Source organism: Microtus ochrogaster, chromosome 5 (assembly GCF_000317375.1).
Source record: "Microtus ochrogaster isolate Prairie Vole_2 chromosome 5, MicOch1.0, whole genome shotgun sequence".
NCBI lineage: Eukaryota > Metazoa > Chordata > Mammalia > Rodentia > Cricetidae > Microtus > Microtus ochrogaster.
Genome location: NC_022012.1, coordinates 41,200,861 through 41,223,564, shown reverse-complemented (window position 1 = coordinate 41,223,564; position 22,704 = coordinate 41,200,861).

Here is a 22,704-nt window from a genome sequence, read left to right as displayed (position 1 = left end):
TTGAATAAGGCAATAAAATACTAAATACAAACAGAAGGCTGACATATCCGACATCATAAAAATTAAGAATTATTCTTATCAAAAGAGAATGATCTCACCAGCACCATGCTTCCTATCTTAAGAGTGTTAACATTAAAGATTAATCTTCACTATAAATAGGCTTCAGTACTTATTTTCATTGTCCTAGGAGGAACAGGCCATTTGATCCCTTCAAGGGCAGCTGATACATCCTTCCCTCATTCCTGATAGGCATCAGCTAGGTACCAACTCCCAAGCAACTCCTTCTTTCTCAGCCTGGTTACTTTGGACACCTCTTGATGGCTGTACAAACACCCCAGCAGCTTCAGGGAACCATCACTGTTCTGCTTTCAGGAGGTCTTGCTTTAGTTGTGACTACTTCAGACAACCTGTCCCTTTCTGGGAAGACATCTACCTAAGACAGCCTTTGTGAGCCCTACCTGATGCTGTTCATCCGCAGCTATTCCCTCGAGCCAAGGGGAGAATGTTTTCTTTGATGAGCCAGCAGAAGGCTTGTAATTGGTGCACAGTGAGGTTATGATTTGTCTTAGTGATTGGTGGACCTAGAAGCTGTGATGCGATTGTTACAAATTACAAACCTCTTATTTGCAGGTCACAAGCTTGCCATGCCCTTTTCTGCCTAAATAATTAGTCCACTTAGCTCACTTTAAAAATTTTATTTGTTTAACTGTTTCCACCAAGGAGATTTTCCAGGATGGGCTTTTCTTGTCTGGTTGTAATCCTTACAGTGGGTAGAGCAGATTGAACTAGTAACACAAGGGGAAACAGCAGTTACCACATCAGCAGCAGTAATAATGGCAAGAAGGCAGCAGAGAGTGACCAAGAATAAAATCCCAGGGAGGAGAGGCACCTGAAACCATGAAGGGCAGCAGGAGAGAGGAAGAGATGATGTGAGGGAGAGTTGTCAATGAGAGGCCATAGGCCCAGGCCCTGGAAGAGTTCTGGGAAACTGCTAAGCCCTAGGGGCTGATGGTCCTGACGTGAAGGGACCAAGAATCTCTTGGTAAGAAATCAAGGTCTTGGGAGGACTTGAGTCATAACATTGGCCATCAGCTGCTGCTGCTTCCCATCACATGGTTCACAGTCACTCAGAGCAGAGCCACTGACAGTGAGGGCCCTGAGTACTGAACCTCAAAGCTGAGCCCCAAGACCTCTTCCTGGCCCCTAGCACTGGAACCATAAGACAGACCCAGATCCAGAACTGTCAACCTCTGAATCTCAGTCTCATCCACTCTGTCTTGGCACTCTAGGGCATGGAACTGCCTGTTGGCACCCCAAACACTGCTCTTAGCCTAGTCATGATTTTTGTCTGATGAGAACAAGAGATCCCAGGCAGCTGATTGGCAATAAGTATTCATGGGAAAGCTCTGGGTGACTCAAGATGGAGGTAGCTGGCAACATGTTAGAGGAAAGCTGCCTGAGACAGCAGGGCCATTTAGGCAGACAGCAGGACTGAGCCAGGCCTTGGAGAGGGACATGGATACAGCCAGCTCTGAGAGCCCCAAAGGGTGGAGAACTGGCTGGATGTGGACACTGTGTCTTCCCTGAATGGGAAGGATGTGGCTGATCACACTCAGGAAACAAGGCTCGTCCCACAGGGTGCAGAATCAGGGCCAACCAATCACAGTCAAAGGTTCCCTGATACTAGTGATGTTATGGGAGTCCCAGAGTACAGGTGACATACTGAGAGATGGTCTTCAAAGGAAGAAACTTCAGCTAACTGAACCAATAGCCTGAAGTAAGTTTGCTAGCACTTGACAAGACTATGTTTTCTCTTACCAAACCAAATGGAGAACTGAAGTACAGGTTAATGAGTTGGAAAAGAAAGAGGCATTATTTACATTGCATCATCTTGTCCATGGCTCTGAAATTCTGACCACAATTACAAATAAAAATTATGCTAAATTGATTCAGTGGACTAGTGTATGATAGCTAGCAGATTGAGATGGATGTTTGGGTACTCTTATAAAACCACATTGACAGCTGTGGTAGTTTGAATGTAATTGGCCCCCGTAAGTGTTGTATAATATTATCTTAAAGTGTGTTATATTTGTTTAACTCTGTGAAGCTGTGATTCTTTGCCTGTCTGAAATATTTGGTTTTCTAATAAGGAGTTGAATGGCAAACAACAAGGCAGGAGAAAGGATAGGTGGGGCTGGCAGGCAGAAAGAACAAATAGGAGAAAAACATCTGAGAAAGAGGGAGGAGCAAGAGAGAACTAGGAGAGGAGGATGTCAGGGGCCAGCCACCCAGCTACATAACCAACCACAGAGTAAAAGTGAGAGTAAGATAGACAGAAGCAAGAAAAGGAAAAAGTCCAGAGGCAAAAAGTAGTCAGGATAATTTACGAAAAGTTGGCTAGAAACAATCCAAGCTAAGACTAGGCATTTATAAGTAAGAATAAGCCTCCATGAGTGATTAATTTGAGTGCTGGGTGGTGAAGCCCCAAAGAATAAAGAGTAAAGTCAACAAAACAAAACAAAACAAAACAAAACCCCAAACTATATTTTAGCACCCAGCCTGGGGCTAGAGTAAAGGAAACTCCAACTACATTTTGGCACCCATGGTGGGCCAAATTTTCATGTATGGCCTAAGAGTGCTGGAAGAAAAAAGAAAGAAAGAAAAAGGGAATGGTTCCTTTAAGAAACACTACTGTTCAGCCAGCAGCACTAAATAGAACCTAGAAATGGCTAGCTAAGTAAAAACCACTTGTAGTGACACAGGTACCAGCTTTCACAGCTAGAAAGCTTCAATGCAGTTCTCAGTCATGAACCTCCAACTGGGCTGTGAGCTTTAAGTTTGGTTTTTCTTACCCAAGAAATGGGTCAAGCCAGCCACCAAAGCTATGCAGAGGTCCTAGCCTCACTGCTTAGCAGTTTTTTTGCTCATGTAGACCAAAAAGGCTAAAAGATATGCAGTAAAAGAGATACAAATGGAAAAACAAAACAAAAAACCCTCTAAAGAAGTTCCAGTGTCTTTTACAATGTACATAGGCTTAAGAAAGAAAGAATATGGGTATAGAAACTCATAGATAGAGATAACTTAAAAATAATAGTAAAGTTTTTAAAGAGAGAAGTAAAACAATATATTAAAAAAGAGTAAGCCATGTAAAAATGGGAAATACACAGGGAGTCTGGATCCTGTATGCTACTGTGCTTTTGGTTATTTAGTGGGTCATAGATATTTGTTATATTTAGGGGAATATAGGAATATAGGATAAAAAGACAACTATTAATCTCTAATATTTTACATTGGCATGACTTTTGGCATATTAATACAAATTCAAAGTCAATTTTGTATATATGTGTCTACTCTTGTTTAAAAGATTTTTGTATATTGATACAAATTTAAGCTTATTTTGTAACAACACATTGTATATGTTTCTACTCTTGTTTGGAATATTGTGTTTATGTAGTTCATTTAAAAATGCAATATATAAATAAGAAATGAGGTTAGTAATTAATCTATAAAAATTGTAGCCATATTTGGTATGTTTTTAAGATCATGTACAGATATATTTATTGGTTTTCAAACACTTCAAAGACCTATAGAATATGGCATTTCAAATATTTTGTAAGCCTCATGACAATGAGAGACATCTGCTTCTGACAGTACCAATTTACTTCAGAAATAATGGGCATTGAAGAAACTCCTTATAGAGTTTGCTTTCATTGTGGTAATGTTATTTACTGGACAAAGAAACTGCCTTTGGTTGCTAATAGTGTGCTATGCAGACTAGACTTGCAGGACACAGAGGAAAAATCTGCTGAACTTTGCCAAAACAAGGTAGGACAGTCCTTCAAAATTCCTGCTTTATAGAAGAGTCTCCCAAATATTCTGCCAGAGACAGAGGAAGCTACTAGTGAATTTTCCAATATAAGGCATGGCAGTCATTGAATTTTCCTGCTTCACTCAGAAGTCTGCTGGATACTCTAGGCCTGTAGGCTGAAGATAGATGTTCTAACATTGCAGAGGAACTTTTGGTGATTGTCCAGGCAGTCAAATGTCTCTGTTGTCTACAGCCTTCTGGGTCTTTGATGGAGTTGAAGGCTGGATAGTTATAGTTGCAGTTTTTCTTAGTTATGATAGAACATAAATTAGGTGTAAAACTTTGGATTCACTGAGATAGGATAAATAATGCATTATTTTCTCTGAATATGCTAACTATAAATGGAAAGAATATTGCAAATATAATTCTTACTTGATAACTGTTTTGTTGAGTATAGTCTTACTATGTTAAAGTTAAAACTCTTCTTTTTATTTGGGCAAAAGGGGGAAATGTGGAACATTATTTTAAGGTATGTTACATTTGTTTATCTCTGTGAAAATGTGATTCTTTGCCTGTCTGAAACACCTGATAGTCTAATAAAGAGACAAATGGTTAATAGCAATGCAGGAGAAAGGATAGGCTGGGCTGGGAAGTAGAGAGAATAAATAGGAGGAGAAATCCGAGGAAGAGGGAGGAGCAAGAGAGAACAAGGAGAGGAGGACATCAGAGTCCAGCCACCCAGTTACACAGCTAATCACAGAGTAAGAATAAGAGTGAGATATATAGAAAAAAAAAAAGTCTAGAGGCAAAAGGTAGTCAAGATAATTTAAGTTAAGAAAAGCTGGCTAGAAACAATCCAAGCTAAGGCCAGGCTTTTATAAGTAAGAATAAGCCTCCATGAGTGATTAATTTGGGTGCTGGGTGGCTGGTTCCCAAAGAGTAAAGAGTAAAAAACCAACAACTACACAAAAGGCCATAGGGAGTGGCACTATTAGGAGGTGTGGCTTTGTTAGAGTTGATTTGGCCTTGTTGGAGGAAGTATATTGCTGTGGAGGTGGGTTTTTAAAGTCTACTTTGCTCAAGTTTCACTCAGTGAGACACTCAGACCACTTCCTATTGCCTGTGGGTCAAGATGTAGAACTCTCAGTTCTTTCTTCAGCACCATAGCTGCCTACCTACCACCATCTCACACCACAAGGGTAATGGACTAAACCTCTGAAAATGTAAGCCATCCCAAGTGAATATTTTTCATTTATAAGAGTTGATGTGGTCATGGTGTCTCTTTATAGAAATAGAAACTCTAACTAAGACAACAGAAAAAAATTATGGCAGGCTGTGTACCTCCCTTGATTTTGTAATCCTTTTTCCTCGGCTTCCCAAGTGCTTGGAACATGGAGATCGGCCACAATGTCCAGATGGACATCAAATTCTAGGGTGTTGCAGAATGGTGTCTATTACATGATATCAGTGATCAAGAAACATACATGCATATGCATACAGATAGACACTGATATATTTACAATGTGTATTTATATACACAGATCCACACATGTGCCCACTCAGTTAAATGATTATTTAGAATGTATACTAGTATCATGTTATCTAATGCTTTTCTGCATTACTAAAAGCACAGATATAGGGAAATATTCTTATTTTTCTTTCATTTTTGAGACAGGATCTCACTAAACTGCGCAGGCTGGCCTTACCTCACTCTATTGTGTTGCTCAGTCTGACCTTGAGGCTATGATCCTCTTGCCTCAGCATCTCTAAGTATCTGGGATTATCAGCCTGGTTTTGTGACTCTATTCTTTACTATATGTTTATTCTCTCAGATGACATGGAAACAGCTTCTGATTCCTCTGTCCTGGGTGAGAATGTGGGCCATTGTATCTGCTATACATTCAAGGGGGAGAAAAGGGGAAAGGAAAGAGGGTCGGGGTGTCATAGAGCAAGTGATGACCTTCAGGAACAACTCTGAACCCTTCCCCCTATTCTGTAAGAAACAGTCACTCCCTCCAACAATACTCAGCTTCTTTGTTCATTGGCTAAGAAACGTGTGTGCCAGAATGGGTTATGAATAAATGAATACTACTTTTGGGAGCAAGTGGCAGGGGGAGGTTTTGCTATGTCAGGAGTCGTATTAGGCATCCACACACACAAACTTCCTCTCTAACCAGTTTGGTGGCTGAGAGGCAGCACCAGGATCACCCACTCCTGCTGCTTGACTGGGTCTCCTTCCTGCCACACTGGCTGCATCACCCTCTTTGCCCCCTGCCTGGGGCTGTTCAAACTCAGCTCTAACTCTGCTCCAGCAAAAAGAGCTGCTTTGGCTGAGGTCAACCCCACGCGGGAGCAGAAACTATGGAAGTCGGAGGACAGAGGTGTGCAGGCAGTGTGCCCAGTGCAATTAGAGGCGGATTAAGACCGACACAGTGTGGGGCCCAGGCGTGATGTGTTTTTGCCGTCTTGTCTGGGATTAGTAGCAATATATCCGCTGGCGTGATGGACACATCTGCTTTCATTTATTCTGAGCCCTGTCAGGCTCACAGGCCTGGATTAAAAGCAAAACCACGCTGAGTGAACATTGCTAATTTAGCTACTTCCCTCTCCACTCTCTTTTTCTTTGCCATATTCAAATTTTAATATGAATTGTGAGAGGTCATTTGATTCCAGCTTGTTGACTTGGGCATAAAGCCCTTTCCTCTCTGTCCTGAGGGAGAATTGGAGTCTGTGTATCAGGTGTATATTGGGGAAGGGGGAAAGGAGAGAGAATAGGGATGTCACAGAGAAAATGTGAACTTGCGGGGACATTCCTTGGGTGAGTGCTACTAGTCAACCTTCTAATTTCACAAGGAACAGTCCCTGTCCCCAACAGCCCACACACCTGTCGGCGTCCCAAGCCCAGTGTCCATCCACTCCCAAAGACTCATGCATCTTCTGTCTCCAGCCTCAGAGGACAGACAATGACTGCCTGTCTGTCGCTGTGACTTCTGTGGAGCCAAGCACTCAACAGGTCTGGCCTCCCTGTTGTGTCCCTCAAACCTTTCTATGTCTGGTTAAGTTGGTTCTGGTTGGCTGTAGTTCTGCCCCAAAGCCCTACATAGCCACTCCCTCTGCAGCCATCAGAATCCCATCACAGAGAGTCTGCTCTCTCTCGCTTACAGACCAGAGCCTGTTTATCAAAAGTGTGCCTCTAGGCAGCAGGGATGGGGCTAGACAAGATCTGGGAAGAACCGCTCTCCTCATCCCTGCTGGTTCATCCCTGTTGGTTTTTCTACTCAATTTGCTCTTTGAGCTGTCATGTATTTAATAATTTGCATCAGTTTGCTCTCGAGGCTCCTCGTCTGTTTCTTACATGTCTCTCCTCTTCTCTTGTCTTCAAACACTTCAGGCCCGCCACGCCTGTGTTAATCCAGAACAATGCAGAAGCATATTTTGATTTTTGGAAACACTATAGATAGAGACACAGCTAATAAGCGAGGTCTAAAGATACTGTGAGGGTGCCAGCGAGGAGGATTAAGGGATGAACCCTTTTTAAAAGCAGAATGAAGCCAATCCGAAAGTCTTCCTGTTGTACTGGGTAAGAGGGAAAGGTGGCAGGGACTAGGTAGAGATTAAAGCTGGAGGAGACTATGGGAGGAGTTCAGAGGAGAATGGGTGCCAGTGGGCACCGCAGGGCAGGAATGGGATGGACCCCCTTATCACGTTGGCTTCTTTGGGTCCCCAAAATAGCTGAACCGATTATCTTTCTTTCAACCTTTCTATGGCTTGGATTTTGCCATCCTCCATAAATGCCGGCCTTCTCATCTCTATCCAGCACTCAGGATCCATGAGTCTGCCCCATCTCTCTCCCTACACTCCATCTCCAGGAAAACAAAAGGAACTTGAAAAGGGCAAACTCACATTCACCTTCAGCACCAGCAGAATCTGGTTAATGTGATTTCAGGCTTTCCCTCTCCCTCCCCCAGAGCCTTCCACCTTCTTGCTGATGTCTCAAATTCTTTTAACAAGGGAAAAAGTCTTTCATGCCACAATTAGGGATAAAAGGCATAAAATGCAAACGCTTGGCTGAGCTCCAGTTGGAGAATAATCAATCAATCCTTGGAATATAAATTACTGATATCAGATTCTTTCCTGGTGTGATGGAGGGAGGAGGGTTAAGAGAGCAGGCAGATATTGACACCTGAAATGGGAGTTTCCTAGGAGATGGGAACAAAGGAGGGTACAGTCTCTCCCTGGTACCTAGTGCCTTGAGATTTCGTGTGTGTGTTCACGCACGCACATCACGTGTGCACTTTTTTTGCTCCTTATTGCACACACTCCAGGAGCCAGGCATGTGTGTTCACCCTGTTGTATCTAAGGGGAAACTGAGGCCCAGAAATATCAAGTAACTCTTTCCAGGAGCTGTGACACACACCCTGCATTTGTACTGGCTCTTGGCATTCTGGTTCTGATGACATGTCAGGGGGGTGTTCGGCTACACCAGAGTCACAAAGAACAATAGACAGGGTGGGGGCCGAGGGTAGCCTGGGCACTGGCACAACCTTTCCCTCAGCTGCAACTTGTTTACCTTGCCACAGGGGAAGGATGCCAACTGTGTGGAATCATTTCAGTGCAGAAACTGGCCAAGCAGGCAGCCTGCCTCTCAGATCTAAAAGGACTTGAAAAAGGAAGAGAGGGGAGGAGAGGAAGTTGAGTGTTGACTTTGTGGGAGGAAAAAAAAGGAGTTTCATTTCCTATGAGTTTGCTATTTGAACAACTCTCATATTTTTGTTAATTTTCCTCTGCTCACAAAGTCTCACTGACCTTTTCTTCTCAATCTACTTGGATTGTCCAGGGCTTAAACTGTTTCTAATGGACTCTGGACATTTACACTTTGTTTTTCCTTAGAAACATTTTTGCTGAAGTCCAGCATTCATACAGAAATATGTGCAAAATACTACACTGTATATAGTTTGGCAAATTAGCATAGAGAAAATACCCTTAAAATGGTCACTCAGACTGGGAAATCAAATATCCCTGGCACCCTGTGGTCCTGTCTGCTCACTGTGTCATTACACACACACACCTTTCCTGAAGCTAAACTATCTGGACATTATCCCTGTTGTGACTTCTGAGGTTCTCGATTAATTTTATCTAGTTTTGTACTTTTACATTATGGGCTCATATTATATATATATTTATCATAGCAATGGAAATGAAACTAGAACAGTATATATGTGTGTGTGTATGTATATATACACACACACATATATACTGTTCTAGTTTCATTTCCATTGCTATGATAAAACACTCTCACGAAAAACAGTTCAGGGGAGAAAGGGTTTTACCATTTCAGGTCAAGGTCCATCATTGAGGGGAAGTCAAAGCAACTCGAAGCAGCTGGTCACATTACATTCACAGCTACAAGCTGAGAGGAAAATAATGCCCCTGTGATGTCTGTTTCTTTTCTTCCAGCTAGCTTTACTCTTATCCAGTTCAAAACCCTTGCCTTGGGAATGGTACCACCCACAGTGGGCTAATCCCAAGTCAATTAGCTAAACTAAGACAGTCCTTCGCAGACATAACAAACCCCATAGAGACATCCCCTCATGAATATCTCTTCTCAAGTGAGTCTAGTCTATGTTGTGTTAAGTTGACAGTGAAAGCTACCTCTCTCAACCAACAAAGCTGCTCATTTTCATATGTCCTGGCCATTGAAACTTTCCCCTTTTCAAGTACCTTTCTTGCTAATTTGTGGTAAATTAGGCCATCCATCTTTTACAGGCATGTAAGAGCCCTCTGCTACTCTGCAGAATCTGATTAACTCTCCAGTTCTGCTTTGCCTTTTTCTTCATAGTTACATTTTTGATGAGTAGAAGTTCTTAATCTTTGGGTAGCCTAATTTATCAGCCTTTGTTTCTTATGGTCAGTAATTTTGTGTCCTTTTAAAGAATTCTTTTTTTTCTCTAAGACCATAGAACCAGCATATCATTGCCAAATGGAAGCTTTATGGAGCCACTTGTCATTTTCAGATATGACAGACAACTGGAATGAATTTTAATACAGGTTGCTGTACCACAAAGGCAGATAGACAAAGGATATAACACCCCCAAGCATGCCAGCCATATTCAAATGTGCCAGTTCCACTTACAGAGAAGGCTTTCTGTTCCCTTGGTTCTTCAGTGTGCTTGCTTGATTTGATGGCTGAGCTGTTCTCATGTGTCTTATCTTGTAGTTTACTGACATGTTCCTCCATCTTTTATTGTTCCTTAATAATATTTTACTTTCTCGACCCGCCTGAGCAGCAATAATAAATCTTTACAATGGGGTTTTCAATTTCGCAAAGAAAAAGAAGCCAGGAAAATGCACAGACAGAAGGGAATATGCACCTGAGATTGAGCACAGATTATCCGCAGGAATGTCAACAGACATAACATACTGGAGAGTAATTTATAATTGCTGACACTGCTGAGTGTTACCAAAACCTAAACATTACTCATATTTGAACTCTGTCAACATTGTGCAAACATGCACTTGACTGTTGTATATTACCCTTCTATCCAGCAACCTTGCTAAATAATTTTAAAAATTCTGACCATCTTAAATATTCATCTAGAATTTCTGTCAACAAGAAAATGGCATAGCCAAACACCAACAGTTTTAGCTAACTCTTCGTGGTGCTTCCTCTGCGTTTTTTTCTTGGTGCATTGACTCTGCTGCATTTGAACAGAGGTCTTCTTGACCTATTTTCCTCTTCAAAGGATTAAGGGGGATCTTTACTATTTTTCATTATGTATGAATGTTGCTTTACTGAAAAAGGAAATATTTATTTTATTGCTTATCTGTATGTGTATGCACGTATGTGCAGTGTTTGAGGTGACCAGAAGAGGACATCGGATCTCCTCAAGCTGGACTTCTAGGCAATTGTGAGTCACCCAATGTGGATGCTAGGAATCAAACTCACATCCTCTGTAAGGGCAGTGCGTGCTCTTAACTGCCGAGTCTTCTCTCCAGTAATGATTAACGCTCTTCAAAAATACATTTTCTCATAAAATAACCTTGCACAATTAATTAATTGAGATAGGGTCTCACTGTGTATCACAGTTTGACATTGAACTTGAAATCCCTCTGCCCCAGCGTCCTAAGTTCTGGGATTACAGATATGTTCCATCATACCCAGATTTTGTTGCTGCTTTGCTTTTTTTTAAAAAAAGCTACAAATAGACATTGGTTTTGGTGGCTGATTTTCCTGTTACTACAGAGGGGTTAGTATCTGTTATCCTCTTTAAGCCATGAGTGTGACAGGTCATACTTTCAAATATTAAGTCTGGCTAGAATGTTTGTAATAAATATTTTGGTCTTATATGTTGGTGTGTGTGATCACATTTAAGGTTTCCTGCATGTAGGTTTGCGAGTGAGATTGATTTACATATTTTCTTATGACATTCTTATCAGAAAATTTGTTCAAGATTTCTTAAACTCTTAAGTAATTGAGTCAAATGAGGATGATTACTTCATTTAAAATTCATAAAATCATTGCTATCGCTATTGAAATTTTGAAATTAAATTTTATTTGTTGTTGCATGTGTCTCTCTGTGTGCGTGTCTGTGCCCATGCATTCATAAATATGGCATGTCACATGTGTCAAATCAGAGGACCACTTTCAGGAGTCAGTTCTTTCATTCCATCTGTGGGACCTGGAGATTGAACGCAAGCTGTTAGGCAGAAAGTGCTTGTAGTTGCTGAGCCACCTCATCTAGACTGGCCTATGTCTAACTTAACTTTGGCAGATTTTGCTACAGATGCCATGGATACCTGGAGAGGGAGGGGGAAAGGAAGAAAGAAGAAGGGAAAGGGAGAGAGAAAGAGAGATCTTAACTATTTGAGTGCATTAGGCAGGACTATTTAGGTTTCTTTCTTTCTTCTTATGTCTGTTTATCTTAGAAAAATGATCATTTTTGTCTTCAGTTTCAGAAGTATTGGTATTAAGTAGGTTATAACAACTTCGTTGCCTTTTGAATTCTGTAGGGTCTGTAGTGATAGCATCTTTTTTATTCCTGGTACCCAATACTTGTTCTTATCTATCATCCTGATTACTTTTTTCTGCATCAGATCCTGGAGTTTAGTGACTATTAATGGCACATAATTATTTATTGCCTTCTATCTGTGCTACTGTTCTTAATACTCATTACTTCTTACCGTGTAGACACCACCTCCAGGTAGGAAAGATAGAGGGGTCTTATGTAAGTGTCACCTCAAGCTGCTTCGGTTATTTTCTGGTTTCCTTGATAAAATGACTGAGAAGAGCAGCTTGGGAAGGGAGTGTTCATTTTAGCTCACAGTCCATCATGAAAGGAAAGCAATAGTGGCAGGAGCATGTGATGGCTGGTCACATTGTGCCACAGGCAAGAAACAGAGATGGATGAATGCTGGTGCTCCTGCTTTCTTGTGTTTATTTAACTTGGAACCCCAGCCCATGCAGTGCTAATGCCCATATTCAGTGTGGTTCTCACCCTCTTTGAACCTTTCTGAAAATACAGCCAGGTATTTGTAACCTAGGTGCTTCTCAGTCCCATGAAGTTGAAAAATCAAAATTACTATCATCCTTACCAATCTCTTATTTTGTAACACTATTTTAGTTTATTTTTAGACTAATATTTATGAATAATAACCTTTTGAGGTATAAGATACATAAACATACCATAGAACTCAATATATCATCAGAAGGACTACTTGTATAGCAAACATAAAATATTAAAGAATGAGGTGTTGGTAGAAGTCTAACAGGCCTCCTTATGCTTCCTAGTTATACCTCTCTTGAGGGTAACCACTGTCTATACTTCAAAGGGCATGGATTGACTTTGTCTTCATATAAATTTCTATCTTCTTATGTATACACCATATACGTTGGGCATATTCCCCACAGCCCCATACATGGTTTTATGAGTATCTAAAGTGTAGGAACCACAAATTCAGTATGGAAACATCTAGTAACTATATTCACTTAAAATCATTACCTCCAGTTGTATTAATTAATTTTCACCATTCCTCTTTCAGGTTCTACTGCACACATGTCACATTTTTCTTATCCATTCCTCTGTGGTTGGACACCTAGGATGGCTCTGTAACTTATCAAGTATGGAAAATTCCCAATAAACACCGATTCTCCAGTGTGGCTGTGATGGTTGACTTAGAGTCCAATAGTGAGGTAGCTGGACCACATTGTTATTGAGAATCTATACTGATTTCCATAGGGGCCAGATTCCTTCACATTTCATCAGCAATATAACTGTTCATCTTTTCTACATCCAAGCCAGCATTTGTTTTTAAAACATATTTATTACATTTCAAATTAATTATCCTAGCAAAAGGATGCCCTTTTATAAATATAATTTTTGAGAATTTCATACAATGTGATTTGATCATATTCACCTCCATCCTTCCCCCCAACTCCTCCTACATCCTTCACCTGTCCCACCCCTTTCGACTTTTGTGTCTTTTTAAAATAACCCATCAAATCCAATTTTTAAAAAATGGGTACCATTTTGAGTGGAGTAAAGGGAATCTTGATGTAGATTTGTGCTTTTCTGGTAGTAAATAAGACTAAACATTTTTCTCCTGTATTTATTTGCCATTTATATTTATTTAGTCTTTTCTGACCTGATATTCTCATTATCCTCTTAACTGACAGCAGTTTGTTTTCTATCGTTTAGCTTTTTGGGTTCTCTGAATATTGCAGCTAACAAACCCATCAGGTATTTTCCACTTCTTCCATTTTCTATTTGGCTGCATATGTAGTGACCTCATGTTGTGATTTTTCCAGAATATTTTCCCTGTGGTTAGTGATTGCTTGGACATTCTTTTCTGTGTTTATTCAAATCTTTTTCTTGTTTTATTCCATTGAGCTAAAATGCATTTGCCATTATAAAATAATGTGTTTTCATGATGGAAGATCTTAAAAACACAAAAGAACATGAAAACAAAATTAAAATTACCTATGGATCTATGAATAATAAGCCTTTCTACGGGGCCACTTTGTATCTTTTCCACAGTAGTTAGAGAAATAAGGAGTTACAAAGTAATGCAGTAGCTGTGTTTAAACAAGAATCCCAGGGGTTCTTGTTTTGTTTATGGGACTCCAGAACACACAAACACATTAGAAAGGAAGTTGGTTTTTTAGTCTTACCTGGTCATGAATCATTCTTGTGGGTCATAGAACTGTCCCTATTCCTGATTTCTCTGTGTTCTGAAGAAGGTCCTGCTCAAAACAAGCCATATGTGCCAGTTTGTTCTCTCTCCAGGTTGATGGCATCTACATCCTCCCTCCTTGCTGACCCAGATACCTAGGTCAAACTTTAGTCCTGGTTTTACAGGACGCAGCTTTCACCAAGTTAAGAACCTTTTCCTCCCTCCTGCAGTGCCTACTACAGCCCTCACCTCTTCTGAACTATTTCCCTACCTCACAGTTGGCCTTCCTGACCCTATTCCTATCTAGAGGGTTCCTCCCACTCCAGTCCTGTTCATCCTTCACACCACAGCCGCCTTTCCACAACGAGCGTCTAAGCATGCCTATTTCTTGATACATCATCTGAGAGACTTTTGAAGGCTCTCAAGTTAGGTCTGAGCCTTTGACAGGATGAGTTTCGGTGTGCGTGTGGGGGTGTCTCCTGATCATTCCCCTCTGTCCTCCAACCTTATCTCCTACCTGCAGAACCACTGTCTCTTCTTGATCATCTTGGCCATACAATAGGTTTCTCAAGTCTTTAGCACTTGCATTCAGAGTGCTTGGCATAAGCACGGCCATATAATAAGAGTTTAATAACATCACAGGGATGCCTTGAAGAATGAATACACGGTGGAAAGGAAAGGGAAGCGACACTCTTTAAGAACTTGCTACACAGCAGGCGCTTTACCTGCGCTGTCTCCTTTAAACCTGCTGACAGTCTTCACTCTTCCTGTGTTTGTCAAGAGGAAATTAAGGCATAGAAGCTTGATAATTAACTTAGGCTCACACAGCTATGTCAGTCTGGAAAGGGACCTGGTCAGTGACCATTACGCAGATGACCCACAGGTTATTATAATAATGGTAAAGACAGCAGCCTTTAGATTGATTGTAGTCATAGCTCTTAGTATTTGTCTATAACATACGGTCTATTTCCCCATTAATCATTATTCTCTGGATATACAGTTGGTGGAATTATCCACCAACTCGAACTGATTAAGAAAGGGAGGCTTAAGGATTAAAGAGCCTTGCCTAAGGTCACAGTCTTAGGCAGGAGCACAGCTGGGACCAAAATCCAGGTCTTCTACCCCAAAGTCCAGCAGGCAATGGTGGGGAGGACAGCATCCCAAAGGAAGGAGAGCTTCCAGATAGGATGCTGGCTCGGGGTTGTTGACTACTCTGGCAAGAATCACCTCCGTTCCCACTGCGAGTCCACAGGCACCATAGCAGCTTCCAGGAGGCAGAAAAAACAAACCGAGAGGCTGAAGATTTCCACTGTTCCTGGAAGGCAGGGAAATCTGTGCACAAGAATATCATTTCCCTTATCAGGAAAAAAGAAAAAATTCAAAAGGCAGAAGGAAAGAGTCCAGTAATACAAACATTAACAAAAACAAAAAAACAAAAACCGAGTAGGCCAGACCAATGTCACACAAAAGGGTCTGTTGGGCTATTGCCCACTGTGAGCCCTGGGTAAGCCCCGGTAGGCACTGTCCACCCGGCCTGCCTAGGGAATCTCCAGTCTCCACGACGGAGCCTCATTATTCAAACAGTTCCAGAAACAGCGGTGACTTTGGGAGAAGCACAATCTTATCTCCAGGGTGAAAGGGACCATTTGTTGTTTATGTCCAGGGGAGCAGGAGGCACAAAGAGAGGAGAAGGGCGCCAGGAGCCTGCAGCTGATCTAAAAACCCTCGGAAGAAACAATAGCTTCTCCCGGGATGAGCTGCAGCCCTTCTGAAGACAAAAGCTCTCGTGGATGAAATTGGTCTTTTGTGGTTCTGGCAAGAAGGAAGCCGATAAAGCTAGTCTGGCCTGACCCTCTCCCCTCATTGCAAAGGAGATGTGAAACTTATCTGCAAGTAGGGGAAGTCTGATCACATGTCCCCAACTCCTATCTGATCTTTCTTTCCCCTGGACTTCCCACAGAAGCCACCATGCCACTTCAGAGACTCCAGGACGTCCTGGTGACCTGCCTCCGAGTCCACTCTCAGGAGCCTGTAGTATGCTCCTTTCTTGTTTCAGCCCAGACCAAAAGCTGCTGTTGGCCTGGCGGTCTCTGAGGTTTTTTTTTTTTTTCTTCTTCTTTCTGTGACAATTTTGAACTTGAACTAAAAATAAAAACTAGCCCAGTAACTTTGAAGTGGGCCCAAGCCTGGCCCTTGCTTGCACTGTTTGGCCCTTCTCACCCGGCCAGCAAAAGCCCTCAAATTTCAAGCAGTGCCTGGCTGAACTGGAGCAGTTTGCCAGCCAGTGGCTGCCCCTACCTTCAGATCACCACATGGCCCTCAGAGTGTCCGCTACACCCTGCTTTGTTCCCTGGGGTCTCAGTTAAGCTGACTCTGCAAAGAGTTGCTTTTCTGGGCAGCCCTCAAATTCACACTTAGGATGTATTGTGGTTGTAATGGGGTCCTGGGGACAGAGTCTCCAGGAAATTTAATTTAGAAAGCAGGCTGAGTTGAGGAGGTCAAGGTTTGGGCCTCTGGAACCTTTCCACACCACCCCTCTGCAGTTGTTTCTACAAACATCGGGGGCAGAGAGGCAGGACCACACCCCAAAGCAGGGCAAAGTTCATTCTACCCATAGTCTGGCAGAAGGAAACAGGCTCTTCCCAAGGCTTCCTTGGGGAAGGACTCAGGCTGTGCCTGACTTCCCAAGCTAGCCTAGGAGAAGGAAATGGAGCAGTTTTTTCCATAAGACCCGAGGCTATCTCTCATTGGTGATTTCAGAAGCCACTGTAGGGATGACAGCTGTGCTTGTAATCAAGACGATGCCCAGGCCACATTAGTCAGTGTCTGTTAAGGATAATAGTATTATCTCATAGCATAATAAGATTATCTTATAACATTACATATAATAATATTATCTTATGACATTACTGATAATAATATTATCTTGATAATAGTGTGCATCTTTGAATTAATCGAGTGATTCTGTATACGAGACAGTCTTCTCAACAAGAAGTGAAATATTGCATGCATCCTAGCAACTCCATATCACATACATACATACATACATATGAGAATGAGTGTTTATATGGGTGTGTGTGTGTGTGTGCGCGCGCGCGCCTGTGTGTTGGTGGAGGGTTCTGAGACTGGGTCTCCCTTTGGTTTTTATTTATTTATTTATTTATTAAAAATTTCCACCTCCTCCTATCCTACCATTTCCCTCCCACTCCCTTCACTCCCCCCCTCACTCTCCAGTCCTAAGAGAAGTCAGGGTGCCCTGCCCTGTGGGAAGTCCAAGCCCCCCCTCCATCCAGGTCTAAGAAGATGTACATCCAAACAGACTAGGCTCCCAAAAAGCCAGTACATGCAGTAGAATCAAAATCCAGTATCATTTATCATTGGCTTCTCAGTCCGCCCTCATTGTCAGCCACATTCAGAGAGTCCGGTTTGATCACATGCTCATTCAGTCCCAGTCCAGCTGGCCTTGATGAGCCCCCATTAGATCAGTCCCACCGTCTCTGTGGGTGGACACACCCCTCAGGGAAGAAGATATCTTAACTAAGGGAGCCATTTTAGGGTTGGCAGGAGACTGGGTCTCCCTTTGTAGGAAAAGCTGACACGAAACTGCTAAGGGTTTCACTTAGCAGTCCTCCTGCATCATCTTCCAAGGCTGCTAGGTTACCGCTCTCAGCTTTGACAATACTATTAAAAGCTACCCATTATTGAATAGCTACCGTGTGCCTAGCAAAGGACTCCGTGTCTTGCAATGCAAGAGGTCATCAGTATAGACTTCTGCAGATGCCTGTGGGGTAGAATGGTCTTTGGGTTCTCTGTAGACTATGAAAATTCCAGGAACAAATTTGTACATGGACAGTGAGCTTACTCTCAGCTAGAAAGACCATGCCTTTCCCCCAGCTCTTAAAGGACTTTAGGAACTATAAAAAATGTCGCCACTTAAAAAGTATTACTCTTGGTTCTGATTCTGAAACTTTAGAAAGAGTATCTAAATTAATGACTAATATTTAATGTGTGTGTGTGTGTGTGTGTGTGTGTAAGAGTGTGTGTATATGTATCGTGTGCATGCAGTGACAGCAGAAATGAGAAAGCATCGAATACCCTGAAACTGGAGTTACAGGTGTTTGTGAGCCACTGCATGGATGCTGAGAATGGAACCTGGGTCTTCAACAAGCGTAGTAAGTGCTCTTAACTGCTGCGAGCCATCATTCTAGCCCGTGGTTCTAAACCATTTTGGTGCCAAGGTCGTTGCCCATTCTAGCAACTCCATTTCTGTCCTCTTGTTCACCACGAACGCTTCAACAAGTAAGCAGTTATATCATGCTATAAAGAACTCTTTTAAAAACTGTTCCTTTATTTGGTAGTTTATAATCTCTTAGAAAATTTGTTTAATTTATTCACTTGTTTGTATGTGTATGGATGGGTCTGGGTGTGCCTTTGACCTTGTGGGTCCCCAGGATTGACCTCAGATCTTCAGTCTTTGTAGCAAGTGCCTTTCCCTACTTAGTCTTGCTGGTCCTATATTCTCTTTGAAGACTGATACTGTACCCTTTTAGAAGATACATTTTAGTCGATATATAATAACTATGTATTTGTGGAGTACAGTGTGATGTTTAATACATGTACACATTGTGGAATGATCAAATCACAGTAATTAGCATACTTGTCACTTCAAATAGTTATCTTTTCTTTGTGGTAACAGTTGAAATCCCTTCATTTAGATATGTAAATATATAGCATATTGTTAACTGGAGTCTTAGTTCTGTAGTGGAATATCAGAACTAACATGCCTAGCTGTAACTCTGTACCCAGGGTCCAGTATCTGCTCTCTCACTCACCTCTCCGTGGCAGCCATATTTCTGTCCCCTTCTCCTGGGTTCAACAGGTTTAGATTCCACCTATGAAGGAGATTAATCATATAGTATTTGTATCTTCATGCCTGGTCTACTTCACTTAACACTGGCTTCTAGGTCCAGCCATATTGTCCCCAATAATGAAGTTTTCTTTTTTTAAGATCAAGTAATATTCCATAATGTCTGTTCATCACTTGTTTTAATCCATTCATGTGCTGGTGGATCCAAGTTGTTTTCATAGCTTTCCTGATATAAATAATACTGTAAAGCTTGAATCCACACACAGATGAGTGAAAACAAGCCCTTATTTTATACCACCACAGCCAATATGGATTACAGACCTAAACACAAGGTGCAAACCTCTAAAACTGTTAGGAGACAATGAACATTCCATGACATTGCCTGGGTAGATTTCTAGGATATGATCGCAAATACAGAGACAGAAAGTGCAAATAAATACATGGGATTGTGACATCAAAGCTTCCACATAGCCAATATAGGGTATCATAGTCATAATTTTATCACTGGTTTCTAAAGTAAGCTCTCATACTTAGGAGACACTCAATGAAATACTGTAAAACCAATCCTTTGAAGGAAATTGGGAAAGTGTGGGGCAGTTGGAACGTGTGTATGTCAGGAAACTCGGGGCTAGTTTTTTTGGAATGCAGAGGCAGCCGTGTTGGGCGCAGAGTCAAAGGAAGCCATGTTCTCATGTCCTGGTGGTAGTCGGATTTGGCTCTGCACCGGATCATCTCCTGTATGCCTGTCCCCGCCAGCACCCCTGTGCCTTTACTTTCCACGGCATCTATTAATGATAAAAGTCCCTGCGGTTTATAATTACCAGTTTGACAAGTTCAGGAGTTCTCTGTTAATTATTATAATTAGCTTTCCACTCAGTGAGGCATCAGGAGTTTAACAACAATATTAACAACGGGAGGACAGCGATCAAGAATTGACTACAAAGAATTGACTGGAAAGACTTCCTTCTGCTGTCAGGAAAACTTACTAATGATGAGGAAATCTGCACAGAAGCTCCCCTCTGCCTGCCTTAACTCAACTGTTGGCTCTTCGTTCCCCTTAGGAAGGAAGAAGCAACTTTTGTGGCTAGTACTCAAAAGCCAAAAGTTTAAAAATGATCAAGGAAGAAAGAAGCTTTCTGATGGCTGATGCCCTTTCTGAGCAGAAACCAAGTGGAGGCAGCTGAAAGGGAAGAAAATACTTAGTGAAGAAAGCTGCCAGCTCCAGCCCAGATCCCAGGGGGTGCAGGCACACAGCGGGTGCTAGGAGCAGGAAGAGGTGAAGGGGATCTGGGACTCATGGGAGAAGGTGCTCTTACTGAACCTGAACATGCCAACCAGATAAGGAGACTTTACTGCTCGTCTCTCAGTGGGGCTCATCCCCACAGCATCTCTCGTTCAGTTCCCACCACAATCCGACCTGCTGTGTTACTTTTCCTGAAAGATAGCACTCTTGATCCCACCCTCCATCCCAGTGACCCCACCCATCATCTCAGTGACTCCACCCTTCATCCCAGTGACCCCACCCATCATCCCAGTGACTCCACCCTTCATCCCAGTGACCCCACCCATCATCCCAGTGACCCCACCCATCATCCCAGTGACCCCACCCATCATCCCAGTGACCCCACCCATCATCCCAGTGACTCCATCCTTCATTCCAGTGACCTCACCCTTCACCTCAGTGACCCCACCCTTCAATCCAGTGACCCCACTCTTCATCCCAGTGACTCCATCCTTCACCCCAGTGATCTCACCCTCTATCCCAGTGACCCCACCCTTCACCCCAGTAACCTCATCCTTTACTCCAGTAACCTCACCCTTCATCCACAGTGACCTCATCCTTCATCCCAGTGACCCCACCCTTCACCCCAGTAACCTCACATTTACCCCAGTGACCTCACCATTCAATCCAGTGACCCTACCCTTCATTCCAGTGACCTCACCCTTCATCCCAGTGACCCCACCCTCCATCCCAGTGACCTCACCCTCCATCCCAGTGACCCCACCCTCCATCCCAGTGACCCCACCCTTCAGCCTAGTGACCCCACCCTTCAGCCCAATGATTCCACCCTCCAAATCAATGATCCCACCATTATCCCAAATGACTTTGGCAGCTCTGAGTTGCTTTGGTGCTAAGGACAGTCCAGAATCCTCATTTTGCTACTTAGGTTCATACAGCATGGGCACAAGTTGCCTTTCCATTATTGATTTTAATCTTTCATTGAGTCATTAAGATAATATATGTACTATGTATTAACTACAAAATTCTTTCAATTGCCTCCATATCAGGAACCCATAAGACAGACACATTTTCTAGCTTTATCTAATGGGGAGCATGGAAAATAAAACTCAGAAGATTAATAAATACTATCATCAAAGAAGATGAACCTCTGTGATTATCAGACTATTGGCAAAGAGAAGTCTGAGTTAGCCTTTCCAGGGGGAGACCCGAGGTATCCAAGTGCTGTATCAAATGCTTTCCTCAATGGGATCACTGCAAGGGAAAAAATAACATGTGTCATCTCAACACAGAGGGGCGACACTCAGGGCCAGTCGCTCCATCTTTTGAGTGACTATTTGAATTTTGCATCACTGTCTGAAATGACATTTCTGGCTGGAAATTCTTCAACCCATCCATAAGGTACTCTGAGTCTTGGCGGAATACTTCACCTCTCGAATAACCCATGGGTAGCTACAGGTGCAGAGAGCAGCACAGCTCAGCAGGAAGGGAGGTGTGAAAGCAAAAAGAGACTAACATTTATCTAGTGTTCATGATGTCCAGTGTCATGGTGGACTTGGGTAAAGGGATGCTCACATTCGATTAGATGGGACATCCTATCTGCTGCTTTCTGACCCTCTTCCTGTCACACTCCAATGGCCAGTAGGAAGTTAACCTGTGAGACCACAGTGGACCTGTGCTTCTCAAAGACTAGGAGCTATCAGTATCCATTTGGCAAATGGAAAAATCAGAGAGTTCATGGTGCAATGGATTGAAACTGGTGGAAAGTGAGAGCACTACAGGAGGAGAGAGGAGCAGATCCTGGAAGGCTGCAGGGACTGAGAATCCAAGGACCTTCGGTGGCCATCAGTCAGATAGGCTCGGTAGTACACACCTTTAGTCTCAGCATTGGAGAGGCAGGCAGAGCTTTAAGCTTAAGACCAGCTTGGCTTACAATATCAAATTCCAGGCCAGTCAGGACTACAAACTGAGGCTACAACACAAAGGCCTGTAGGAAGTCTATTGATCCCTCTCCCCTCCATCCTGAATGGTCAAACAGCGGTGCCTTTCCTAACCCAGCAGGAAGGTTTGTTTCTGGAGATGTTAAGTGAGGTAAGGCTAGCAATATTCTGGAAGATCAGACTTGGGCAATGAGGAAGGTGAGGATCACTGGGTGAAATCACTGGGATAAAAGGCGGAATCACTGGAATGAAGGGTAGGTTCAGTGGAATGAAAGTGGGGTCACTGGGATGAAGGGCGGGGTCACTGGGATGAAGGGTAGAATTAGTGGAATGAAGGTGGGGGTCACTGGGCAGAAGGGCGGGGTCACTGGGATGAAGGATAAAATCAAGAGGTCCAATTGGAAAAAGATGTGAGCTGACTATCTCCATCCTGACACTTTTCATTGCTGTGGTTTCTTCAACGTACCAGCAGGCTTCTATGCCCCAGCAGGATGTCAGAGGGTTGCTCCATCTGGAAAAGAGCATCACAAAGGCAAAGCCTATGTTTGCTGATATGGGAGGATGCTCACAGCTGAGCGCTATGCTCTGGGCCTACAGGAGCCGTCAGAAGAGACAAGAAACCCTTAGAAAGTCTATGGAGAAATGATGGGAGATTTGCATTCAATATATAAGAATCAGA